The sequence below is a fragment of the Ursus americanus genome, chromosome 36, assembly GCF_024610735.1.
Source record: "Ursus americanus isolate L20-20 chromosome 36, mUrsAme1.1.p, whole genome shotgun sequence".
Taxonomy (NCBI): domain Eukaryota; kingdom Metazoa; phylum Chordata; class Mammalia; order Carnivora; family Ursidae; genus Ursus; species Ursus americanus.
This window is the reverse complement of record NC_142162.1, coordinates 27,857,427-27,867,944: the sequence shown is the minus strand read 5'-3', so window position 1 is coordinate 27,867,944 and position 10,518 is coordinate 27,857,427. Positions and strand designations below refer to the sequence as shown.

The 10,518-nt window shown below is 49.6% G+C and overlaps 1 long non-coding RNA gene across 1 annotated transcript; it reads right to left on the bottom strand.

Annotated features, from left to right (window-relative positions):
• Nucleotides 1–3,618: 3,618 nt before the first annotated feature.
• LOC148107061 (uncharacterized) lies at nt 3,619–8,809 on the bottom strand. Its single transcript, XR_015723178.1, has 5 exons — nt 8,784–8,809; nt 8,103–8,167; nt 7,594–7,621; nt 5,732–5,820; nt 3,619–3,895 (listed from the first exon to the last, which is right to left on the bottom strand). It is a non-coding gene; the product is annotated as an uncharacterized LOC148107061 (long non-coding RNA).
• Between the last annotated feature and the right edge of the window lie 1,709 nt (nt 8,810–10,518).

Here is a 10,518-nt window from a genome sequence, read left to right as displayed (position 1 = left end):
GAGCCCACTCATTTACTCTGTGCGCAAGCACCTTCCTGTCATCCTCTTCCCTGAGACCTCTGGGTCTGGCCCTGATCTCCCAACCTGGAGTTGGGGCAGCCCTGGGGAGGGAGCCTGCTGAGGCAGATTCCAGAGTGAGGCTGGAGGGCATGTCAGGCGCTCACTGAGATGGGAACCCACAGCAGATTTCTGTAGGTGGAGGAGACTGAGTGTCTGTGGAGGGTGTCCACATCACGGCCTCACAGCTGTGTCCCCGGCAAATGACTGAATCCGTCTGGGCCCCACTTCTGTAGAACTGGGGCTCACAGCGCTTTGTTTCCCAGGCCTTTGTGAGGATAAGCCAAGACAATGTACAATAAACATCTCACCAGTGTTTGGAACGGAAGCAGTGTCCGTGGAGACAGATCTCCCTATGACTGCTGGGTAGAAAACTTGTTTATTGAGCCCCTGCTGAGCTGGGCACCTGGTTTTGAACATCAGCAATCAAGTGCCTGGCTTCAGGGAGCTGCACTCCAACAGGATGACTCAGAGCCACCCTGGGCCAGTTACACAACCTCGCTGAGCCGCGTCTCCAGCTTTAAGCCTGGGACATTCCTGTCTTTCTGGTAAATGTCGGGCTGTGCAGACATGCGACAGTGCAGGGCCTGACCCAGGAAGCCATGGACCCAGCAAGTTCATGGCTCCCATTTAGGCCCAGCTCTCCTCCCCACAGCACCACAACAGTGGACTTGGGCCCCGGGGTCGTACGTCTCTTCTCAGTGGTGATGATGGTGGCCACCTGCAGCAGCCCATAGTGGTGTTTCATCTTGGCCAAAAGCCTGAAGATGTATGCCGACTCCAGGGCCAGCTTGGCTGCTGTGAACTGCCTCACTGTGGTCCCCACCTCCACCGTCGTGAACGTGCTGGGGCTGTTGCTGGTCGGGCGGTAGGGGATCTGGTACCTTGTGGGCAGGGCAGGAGGACCACACATTGGTCACGTCACCCCCCTCGGACCCCGCATTCCCGCCACCCTGCCACCACCGCTCTGCTTTCTTTCCCCAACATTCTTCCTCCTCTGCCAGCATCTGAGAGGGAGGGCATAGCCGTAGTGATGGATGGAGACTCTGAGTGCTGGGCCCCCATGACCCTCGTTCCCCTTCATCCTACCCGCCACCAAGATGTGGACACAGTTTCATCTTCCCCAGGGCTGTTGGAGCTGAGAGAACATGGCAGGAACCAACCAGTGCTCCTGAGGGGCAGGCCCAGTGCTCCCTGCTTTTTCTCTTCCTCCTCACCCCTCCTGCCACCCCCCCTTATCCTCCCAGGGCCCAGGGCAGTGCCTCCTCCTAGAATGTTCCTTCAAGTGTGCCCTTCTCCCATGGTTACATGTCTTTCCCCTCAGTCATCCCCCCTGTCTGTCCACAGATCCCAGCTTTGGGAATGGGAGCTGGTGCCAGCTCAGCATTGACCCCTGCTGTCGGCCCCTCCTCTGCGCCCACCCCCAGGAAACCCCAGCGTGGCCCCCATCCTGGGGGTTCCCCTGCAAATAATAACCCCCTGCCAAGGAAGCAGTGGGGTGCATGTTCTCAGTTCTGGGGGGCTTCCACAGCTCTGAATGGCTCCTAAAACTCCTTGGTTTTCAAGGGATTGCAGTTGATGAGATGTTATGAATGACCAAGCCTCCCAACCAGGCTGCGCCAGACCGCCTCCACGCATGTCTGAAGAGGCAATGCCAACTGTCAGACCCAGCCCGGGACCCAGCTGTGCTCCTGCCCTGATTAAAACCAGAGCTGGTGGGGTGTGGTGGCATCCACAAACACAGAAGACAGCCAACCTGCTCATTGACAGATGACATGGGCCTCAAAGTCGGGAAGTTGTGGGGTCCAGAAAGAACTGTGTTTACTCAATAGATGTGTGCCCCACGAACCCAGAAAGCTCTGGATCAGCAGAGGGGCTTCTTGGGTCCGTGACAGCAAGGGCAGAGTGGTGACAACGGTTACTGTCCCCATGGACTGTGCTCAGTCAGCCTCCAGGCCTCCCGGGTCCCTTTCTGCAGCCACCTATCGCAGTCAGTCCCTCCCAAATGTCCCCTGGGGGACACACTGCCCCTCCTGAGGACCATGGCTCCACAGTCGGACCCGCAGCAGCTTGCCTCCCCTGGGCCTCTCTGCTCTGCACTCTCCTCCCTTCTGTTCATCAGCAACAGGCAGGAGCCTGTTTGGGTCCATCCAGCCAACTCCTGGTGGACCTGCCATCCCAGAGCCGACCTAGGAAAAATTCCTCAGCCCCTCAAACTGTGAGGAGTGCCCTCCACTCTCTGTTCTGCTCACCACCTGCTTGTTCACAGGCCACATGCCTTGATGAGACCCTGGACTCCCTGGAGACCTGGAAGGCATCTGTCTTGGCCTCCCTGCAAAGTCCTTGGAGTGGCAGGGTTTCAGGGCCCTGAAGTGGAATCATGCAATATTGGTCTTTCTCTCCGTGCTTTATCTCACAGAGCATAATATGTTTTCAAGGTCCGTCCATGTTGGGGCATATTTCAAAATTGAATTCCTTTCTAGACCTCCAGTTAATAAAAGTGTATCGATATTGTTTTGCTAATTATAACAAATGCACCACATCCATATAAGATGTTATTAGTGGAGGAATTGGGGTCGGGGGGCGTGGGTTATGGGAACTTTCTATGTTATCTGTTCAACTCTTAGATTTGTCTAAACCTCCTGTTGTCAATAATGCCTATTAACTTTTTAAAATCCGAGAACACTCTTTCAGGGGGCGATCTGTGTCAGCCAATATTGGTTCGAACATCAGCTAAAGGTCTGTATGTTAGCTAAAGATGTTGTTTACTGGTAAAGGTGAGCCCATTCTTGAGTTAGAAATGCACGTTGACTGCTGGAGTTACAGCGATACTGATCGACTTGATCATTTGCCTTTGCATACAGAAGAGAAGAATGTGGCTTCACATTTTGATGGTTTTCTCTTACATATGGTCACTGAATAAAGTAGCATCATTCTTCTTGAATGAACCTAATGAGTCCATTCCCACAGTACCTTCAACTGGGTCATTGGTAGGGTGCCCCCTGTTGTTTGGCCAGAGGCAGAGTTTTCAGAATCACTGCTTGGGGTCAGGTGATACTCTTGACTCCAGGCAGGAGCCGCGAACACCTGAGAAAGTTACGTACACCCCTCTGTGTCTCATTTGCCTGTTCTGAGATGTTGAAATGTGACTGTGGCCTACTTATTAGAATTATGTTATGAGGCTAAAAGTAAATAAACACAAGGAAAGCCTTAAGAAAAATAAAATAAATGACTGGTGTTTCATAATCACCCTAAGTGTTCAATCACTGAGAGACTGCAAGAATAAGGTAGACACTTGGTGGTAGTGGAATCCAGAGAGGGGACGTGGATGGCTCCACAGCAAGAGAGGATGGACGCTCACTCTTAGCTTTACATGGGGAGGATGCTTTACTGCTCGTGGACAATACCTGTTACCATCTCCTGTAATCCTCAGGTCATCCCTATTGAGGTGGGTGGGGGCAGAGCAGGGGCTGTAAGCCATATTCTAGTGGGAGGCACTGAAACGTAGAGAGATTAAGGGACATGCCAAGAGTTACCAGTCATTTTTGCCAACATTAGAGATAGATTTCTTACAGGCTTTTTCTATTTATGCACTTCCCACCAAAGGGAACACTGTTCTCATTTGGGGCAGACGTAGCAATTCCTCCAAGTCGTGTGCCTGAATCATCACAAGTGGCCTCGGTTTGGAGCTGACACAGGAGTTGGAATGTCCAACCTTGGTGATTCATTTCATTTGATGAAATCGGAAGTTCCCAGAGGGACATACCATGGGGGGTCCGCGGACGGACGGCACATCCAGCAGTCAGAAACCCAGGAGTGACGTCAGGGATGTTCTGACCTATCAAGGGTAATAATTAGTAGAATGATTAGAATAAGAAAGAGGGAGTAAAGCGGTCATTCTGGGTGAATGGCAACAAGGGTTTATGGAAAATGTGAAGAATTATTTTAACTGAGCAGATACAAAACAGAAAAAGAATCAAATGGGAGTCTTGACTCAGTATCTTGTGTGGAAACTGCCCACTAGCCATCACAATTTGCCTGTTCTGAAAATCTTGGGGCAGCTGCCTGCTTCTGAAGACTGGCTATTTCCAGAGGATCTCTGAGAAGCCTCAGTTTGAGTAGCCCTCTAATTGTGTGAAATTCTGATTTTTTAAATTATTTTATTTATTTTAGTAGAGACATGTGAAGCCAAGGGTGAACTCCTAGGAGTTACACTGCTTTGTTTTTAAACAGTACCTGAAGGGGTCCCTTCAGGGGATGTGTAAGGGCAGTTTTTCTCTGATGTCTCTTCCTGAGGTTGAAGATCATGAAGAGGCTTCCAGGAAGATTTCAGGAATGGAGGCCTGAAGCTGTTGGTGAAAACCTTGGGCACTATTACAAGAGCTCTTTGCAATATGCTGCCATGTCTGCACGTAGTAGGGTAGTGCAATCTAGTCTGGGTAGTGAAATTCCTAGAGATAAGGAACTTCCAGCTACTCATTTAGTGGGAGAGCCCGTGTGTTCCCAAGGGAATAGACTGGAGAGCCATCATTGCTAGTGTGTATTTGCACCCAGGGAGCTCACAGGTTTCTGAAAGTTTTGCTACTTTTAATGGAAGGATGAAAATGTTTTTCCCACTTGAAACAGTTTATGTCTTAAATAATGAACTGTGTTCCAGCAAAATTGTAATTTCTTGTGAAACTCTATATTTCTTTTTGGCCAAGGTTGAGAGCAAGTAAAGAGAACCCTTTTTAGAGGCTTTTTTGGTTTCTGGACAAAGTCGGAGATCATTCACACGTTATATAAGAACTGAATTACAAGGGAAACTTAGATTTCCTTTTTCAGTCTTGATCGAGCACATGGGAAAAGGATAGGGGCCTTCAGTGAACTCCTGGTCCATGACTGTCCAGGTATGCCACTGTTCTGTCCAGGAGAGAACAAAAAGGATATACCCTTCTGGTCTCTTAGTGAAACAACTTTGGATTCAGAATTTCTTTTGGAGGCCTCAACATAGCATCCAAAATGTGCTGCCCATTGGGCTTCCTCCTTTCCGATGATGCTTCTCAAATGAATGATTTTGCTCCAATCAGGTTGTCTACAGTTGGCCTTGAAAAGCCAAGTCATCGTTGGTGAAGTCGTGGGGAACAAGAATTCGGATTGTGATGAATGTACACATGAGCATCAGACATTTTTTTCTGGAAGAGGAGAGGGGTTAGGTTTACAGGATTCCCAAGAGAGCTGGTGACAGTTGGTAGAAATAGAACATTTGTGCATCTCATGCCTTGGGCCCCAAAAATGACAGGGCTGAAGAGAGAGATGATAGATTTGAAGATCCAAGAACATCAAGTGCCGGGAGGAGCCCAGGTCCTGCAGGAGGAGGATCATAAAAAGCAGGAAAGAGGAACTTGGCCAAAGCTACAAAAAGGACCTTCTCAATAAGAGAGAGGAGACGGGTGCCTGGGTGGCAAAGGCGGGTAAGCATGTGACTCCTGATTTCGGCTCAGGTCATGATCTCTGGGTCCTGGAGTCAAGTCCCATGTCAGGCTCTGCCCTCAGTGGGGATTCTGCTTTGGGGTCTCCCTCTCTCTTCCTCTGTCCCTCCCCCACTCGTGCCATCTCAGTCTCTCCCAAAATAAAATAAATAAATCTTTACCAAAAAAAAAAGAGTATAAAAATGAAAGAGGAAATAAATTACATGCGGATGGTGGATCTATGGGTCCGAGTCTTCGCATCCTGCAAAGTCGTCTTCCTTACGGACAACAGTGGGCATTGTCATGGCCTGGTCTTGGGAAAGGAAAGGGGACAATCAGGGTGAAGTGAGGACTCAGGCCACTGCCCCCGGGATTATGTCCCCGACCCCAAAACTCAATGCTGCCCTCAGCTCCTCAGTCCCCCCACCTCACCACCCATGGGGCCGTGATCCCTTTACCTCACTGATGAGAAAGGCGTCCAGGGTCTCTGGGCCCTTCCCAGCCCTCAGATTTCATAACTGGGACCAGGAAGCAGTGCCTGTCAGCTCATTCTTTCAAGAGGCAGCCACGGTGGTGCCCATGACTTTCTGTCCCCATGATTTCCTACCTTCCTCTGCTCCCTCCTGCTACCCTCCCTCCTCTCTCCCTGAATCATTAATTCCTTATTTCCCTTCCCCTGTCACCTCCAACAACCAGACTGTTCTCTGCAATGGGAACAGTGGAGGAACGATCATGGGTTTACTGACACGCTCCCTAGTCAATCAGTTGATCAATGAGCCAATGTAGCTAACATGGAGGCAGCTGCCACGGGCCTGGGGTGATGCTGGGCCATGAGAGTGACCATCAACTGGGCAATCAAGTAGACTGCCCCATGCCTGGGCTCATCTTGGGCACTTGACACACACTTCCTATTGATGACAGCCCGTAAGTGTCCTAGTCCAGAGAGGAGATGAATGTGACAGTAGAGGTAATGGTACTTGTCCGAATTCCCCTAGTCTGTCAGTGGGGTGACGGGCATTCTCCAGCTGGTGTGGCCACATAAACACCAGTACCTGCAGTGTTCACCAAAGACCCTGAGACCTGGAAGGACTAGGAGAGGCCCCGAGCAGATGGATGGAAGGTCCGAGGGTGGGCCGTGACCACGATGTGGGGACCAGGCCCGTCGCTGTCAGTGGAATCTGACAGGAGCAAAGATCCTGGCCACGCTTCCCAGAGCCTCTGTCCCGGGCCCAGTCAGTCCCAGGAGACCAGCTCAGAGGGACCGTGAGAGCCAGTGTGTGCTGCCAGCCCAGCAGCCTTCACACAGGCCTCTAGAATTCCCGTCAGCCAGGGAGGGTCTCCGGGCAGCTGCATATGAGCCTCTCTCCCATGGAGCCAAGTGAAGGTCTTGCTCTGCTCCCAGTATAAGGGATGTGGTGAGGAGAAGAGAGAAATGTGCTCCAGGATGTGCCTCTCACCTCACCTCTGCAGCAGAATGCCTTGGGGAGTATTGCTCGCTATGAATGGGGTTAGAGCATATGGAGGCATTTGGTTCCCAGGCATGAGCTGAACGCCCCGCTGGGCCTCCTGCGGTAATAGGGCTATAATGTGTGCGCTGTGATGAGATTTCTTTATCTCGTCTTGTCTTTTCTTCTCTTTTCTTTTCTTTCTTTCTTTTTTTTTTTTTTTTTTTGAGAATGTGGACAATGGGAATTGTGCAGTGGCAGTGGGATACACCTCCTGGAGACATATGCAATCTCTCTCTCACTCTTTCCATCTCTCCCTCTCCCTCTGTGCATCTCTCTGTCTGTGTCTGTGTCTCCCTGTCTCCCACACAATCACACACTCACAATCACACCACATAGAGACACAAAAGACACCCCAACCCCAAGCCTCACGCACACACACCCACACCACACACAGGGAATACAATGGCTTCCTAGGACTGTAGACACATGGACACACTTTTTCACCTGGGAAATCTCCTGTCCACCACACCCCCACAACCCAATCAGGGTGGCTCGCCAGACGGAGGATTGCAAAGATGCCCCACCTGCATTAACATCTAGAGTTTTATCTAAGAAGAGGCTGATACCAGAATACGTACCGCTCTCGCTGGTGGTTGAAGGTGTCACCTGCAGGTACAGAAAAGAGGACACCGTGAGGCTCAGGTCATGCTACACACTGTCTGTCTGCATGAGCTTTATTTCCCTCAATGACTTTAGGAACCCAGATGGAACACAGTGGTTGAGTCCAACGACCCCAAAGTAAGTGAACTGGATGCCTTAGGAAGTTGTTTTTCCTGGGGGACATGTCTGTCCAGTCCATTCAGGACGGTGACTACAAAATGCTTCATCCAAGCAGGAGAAAGTGTTACTGAGGGACAGGATCCTACCACAGCATTTAGAACCATGTTTGGTGTCGCCAATGGTAAATGCCCTCTCGATCAGCTAACGGTTGGCAGAGACAACCACTCCATGCTCTCCCAAAAAGGAAAATTGTATGAGATCTATATGTATAATCCCAAATATACATTGTCTGATTTTCATCTGAATTTGATTGGAAAGAAACCAAGAAAGCAACATCTGTTCCTCGGACAAAGAACTTCTAGCTCACCATGGCGAGAGGTGTGCCTCCGGCGCTGTCTCCTTTGATGGGATCCATGTCTTCCTCCAAGGCATCTAGGACACAGAGTACCCGTCAGCACATTCCTCTTGTTGCTCAAGAATATTCATGGAATGTTGTTGGATATGGACACGAGGCTGCGGTGTAAGGAGCCAGCTGGTTTCCAAGCATGGACTGAAGAGCCCCTGCTGGGCCACCCACCGCAGTAAGGCTCTAAAGTGCGCAGTGTGATAACATGGCTTTGGAGAAGGGTGACATCATGCAGTATCTGTCTGACATATCTCCTGGAGAAACACCTTTCTCTCTCTCTCTCTCTCTCTATGTTTCTGTCTTCTCTCTCTCTGTCTCTGTCTTTGTCTCTCTTTCTCTTGCTCTCTCTCTCTCTCACACACACACACACTCACAATCACACTACACAAGACACCTAACCCCCAAGCCTCATGCACACACACCCACACCACCCAGGGGGAATGCATTGGTTTCCTAGGACTGGAGACACATGCACATAGTTTCTCACCTGGAGTCTGCTTTTCCCCACACTCCCAAGCCTCAGTCCTACCAGGAACCTGGAATCAGATGGCTCTCCAGACTGAGGACAGTGAGGACATCCCCCCAACCTGCCTTACCATCTAGAGTTTTTCCTCAGCAAGGGACTGATTCCAGAATACGTACCACCTCCACATGGTTCTGGGGCCACCTGCATTTACAGAAAAGAACACACCCTGAGAGTCAGGTCATATGCATACTGTGTCATCACCGGTTCTCTTGGTGACCATTGAAAACCAAATGAGAAACAGCAGGAAAGACAAAGGCCCAGAAAGGAAGGACAGTGTGCACCCATGGAAAAGGCATGAGCTTTTCCTGGGGGATGGATCTTTTAAATTCCCTGAAGCACAATTACAAAACTCTTAATTCAGGGAGGAAAAACCGCTTCTGAGTAAAAGGTCCCCTACCACACAGTTTACAACCTCCCCTCCCAACACCCCAAGAAAATGGTACCTCACGTCTAAAAACTATACTGTCATGTTGTCATAGCTGAACTCACTTCAAAAAGACAAAACTCAAGTAAGAAACATTTCTTTCTCAGGCAAAGACAGCCAAGCCTATCCTCGATGTGTTGGGCCATGGTGCTTTCTTGCCAAGGTCCTCTTTGGTAGACTCTGAAAGGACACAGAGTAAGTGTCAGTCCATTGTTGGTCCTACTGAGGAATTACTCTGTGATCTCTGTTGATATGGACACGGGACAGACTGTATGGGAGTGACTGGTTAAGAAGCATGGGCTGAGCTGCTGCTGGGCCATTCTCCTTGGTGGGTGAGGAAAAGCAAACAAGAGGATGAGAAAACGAAGGAGAAACAGACCTTTGACTTTCTAGCTTAAGGCAACCTGGTCGATGTGAGTCAGTTAGTCTACAAAGAGGTCGCCTGGTTGCACACTGTGGTGTCGTGAGGGAGCCCCACCCCTCCCTCTGCCCATAGTGAAGTCTCTCTATTTGTTCTGCCAGGACGAAGCTGGCAGGCCATCCGAATGGGAGACAGACTAGAGGACACAGAGTACCTTCCCACCACGGTGCTCTATCTCATGAATGACTCAGAGAGCTCTGCTTGACTTAAACGACAGAACAGTGGAGATGGATGTGGTTGGTTAAACAGGATGCAGTTGCCAATGGCAAGATTTGATTCCTTCTGATGGTTGAGTAATTTACAGTGTATCTATATTACAAACTGAGGCCTGCTGAAGGGGGGGTTGGTGAGGGATGTGGTTGGTTTAACAGCATGCACTTGCCAATGACAAGATTTGAGTCCTTCAACAGTTGAGTAATATTCCCATATATCTAGAGAACACACTGAGGCTGCTGAAGTGGGGGGATGGGGTAATTGGGTGATGGGCCTTAAGGAGGGCACTTGATGGAATGACAATTGGCTGTTACCGCAACAGATGAACCACTAAGTTCTACCCCTGAAACTACTAATACAGTATATGTTACCTAATTTGAATTTACATTAAAAAAGAAAAGCCTGCAGTTGGCTATTGGTGAGCCCCCTTCTTCATGGAAGGAGATGCAGAGAACAGAAGCAGCAAAGAAGGGAGAAACAGAGTCCTGGCTTTGCCATTGAAGGCAAAGGTACACCTGAAAGGAACGGAATATGGTGTGTCAACTCAACTACTTCCATTCAAAAATAATGATGAAAAATAAAGACACCCTAAAGACAGAAGATAGTCCAAAAATTTAAAAATATGAAATAAATAAAAATAACATCATTAATCTTATGGTATTTTTCTGTCCAGTGTGTGTCTCATGTATGTGTTCACTGAGTCGGGTGGCTCTCCGTGCTAGCAGTAGTCATCCACTAATGGGATGGTCCTTTACAGTGGGAAGCCTGGGTTCCTCCTGATGTCCTCTACCCC